This window comes from Microtus ochrogaster (assembly GCF_000317375.1).
Source record: "Microtus ochrogaster isolate Prairie Vole_2 chromosome 6 unlocalized genomic scaffold, MicOch1.0 chr6_random_2, whole genome shotgun sequence".
NCBI classification, from domain to species: Eukaryota; Metazoa; Chordata; class Mammalia; order Rodentia; family Cricetidae; genus Microtus; species Microtus ochrogaster.
In genome coordinates, this window is record NW_004949095.1 from 2,383,805 (window position 1) to 2,386,214 (window position 2,410).

Consider the following 2,410-nt stretch of genomic DNA (forward strand, 5'->3'; position numbering starts at 1 on the left):
CACACTCACACACACACACTCACACACACTCACACACACACTCACACACACACTCACACACACACTCACACACCACACTTTTAATAAGTCTTGTTTTTGTTTTTTTCTCCCTAGACAGGGTTTTTATTTTTGTGTAGGCTTGACTGTCATGGAACTCGCTTTGTACACCAGGCTGGCCTCGAACGCACAGAGATCCACCTGCCTCTGCCTGCCTAATGCTGGGATTAAAGGTATGTGCCACCACTGCCTGGCAAATATTTTAATTAGTATTTTCTTTCATGAGTTAGCATCTGTCAGAGGTTATGAGTCTGAAAGAGAGCAAGGGAAGACTTGGAGAGAGGAAAGAGAAGCGGGGAAGAGAAGAGCAGAAGATGACTTGTTTCTCTCATCATTTTCCGTAAAAGAAAGGACAACCAGGAGAAAAACATTTTAGCTTTTTTTTTTCCCAATGAATTTCATTTTATATGTCTCTGACAAAAGAAAGACCTTCCTGAGAATTGTATGAAGTGGGTGAAATTTGAAGTTTAATTTGCTTCTTCTCCGTGGGCTTTGTTAATAGCTGGGGGGTAACTATCCAGGATGGGAGCACCCAGGCCTCTCCTAAGCCTTCAGGGAATGTAACTGATTCTGCCCCTGACCTTCTTGCAGCTGTCAACCTGCAGCCAGTGGGCACACTCCGACCCCAGCTTTCAGGACTGTTGTCACTGCCCCCTTTGGCCAGGTTCATCTGGCCTGTGGCAAGCTCCGAGAATATTTCAGAGTCTTCTCCCCTCCCCCTGGGTATCATTTCTCAGGTTAGATATCTTCCTGTAGGCTGAATTGTGTTTCCTCTGAAAGAAAAGCCTAATTCAATATTTGATGTGTTTAAAGGTGGACCAGGAAGGCAGGAAAAAGCCAAACCCAGAACAGTATTTATTTCGTTCTCCAGTCTGTGCCGAAGGGAAAATGCCAGGTGCTGGGATACAACTATGTATGCATTGGCATGTCTAGGAGGGCAAGGATACGTTCAAAATGCTCCACATTAGCAAATACATGGATGCTGCCCTGAAAACTGAGGGTTTCTGGAGGTCCCCGATATCTGTGCTTTGACCCTTTAATGATGATGGAGGTTCTGCCTGAAGCATTCCAGGGACTTTGGGGCCTTCTGGAGGGAGGGGAGGCAGAGGAGGGAGGGAGAACAATCCAAATTTAACATTGTTTCTCTGGGAAAGGGGCCAGAGGCAGAGTGTATGCTTTTGTTTGTTTGTTTTCAAGACAGGGTTTCTCTGTGTAGCCTTGGCTATCCTAGAACTTGTTTTGTAGTCTAGGCTGGTCTCAAACTCACCGAGATCCACCTACCTCTGCCTCCCAAGTACTGGGATTAAAGGCATGGCCTACCACACTCGGCAGAATGTATGTTATAATACTGTTCAAAATGTTTCTTGCGTATGTAGCAGAATTTTATTTCATTAGGCTTTGTGGTGGGATAATGGTCTTGTACCCTGTAAAGATTTGTCACTTGTATTGTTTTAATAAAAAGCTGATTGGCCAGTAGCCAGGCAGGAAGTATAGGCTGGGTGACCAGAACAGGAGAATTCTGGAAAGAGGAAAGGTTCAGTCTGCAGTCTTCACCCAGACGCAGAGGAAGCAAGATGAGAATGCCTCAGTGATAAAAAGTACAAAGTCATGTGGCTAACACAGACAAGAATAATAGATTACTTTAAGATGTAAGAGATAATAAGAAGCCTGAGCTAACAGGCCAACCAATTTATAATTAATGTAGACCTCTATGTGTTTCTTTGGGACTCAATGGCTGTGGGACAGAAACCTCAGTCAACAAGACTTAGGGGAATACTTATTTTTTCTTTTTGCCAGAATTCAGTTCTGGTCTTTTTTGTCTGCTCACCTGCTGTTTGCCTAGTCAAGCCTGTCTCCAGCCTCCACTGAGCACTCAAGCTCCTCCATTTCTCCAAGGAGGAGAAGCCTACCTGAGCTCTCTCCTCACTCAGGGCCCACAATTGTCTCTTTCTGATGTTTATCTCAGGCCTCTTGTTTTTTTTTTCCCCATTACCTGACTTCAATTTCATTATTACCAAAAAAGAAGGCATCACTTTGCCTAAGCTCCTGACCAGAACCTGAGTGTTCTGACTGTAGAACCTGTGTGTCTTGGGTTTTCTGGGTGTAGTCTGGGTGGGACCCACACAGCTCACCCTGCGTTAGCTGCATCTGAACCCTGCCTAGGGCAGACCTTGGCTCTCTTGCAGCGTTCCCCATTGGTTTATGGTGCTGCATCTAAAGTACTCTGCTGTCCTTTCAGAATTCTTCGACTCTGGGCTCTTGGTTGACATCCCCTCCCACTGGGGAGCAGTGTCTCTTTTCAGCCACTCTCAGCCCAGGTGTCTTCCTGTATCTTAGGGCCATCAAACTCACC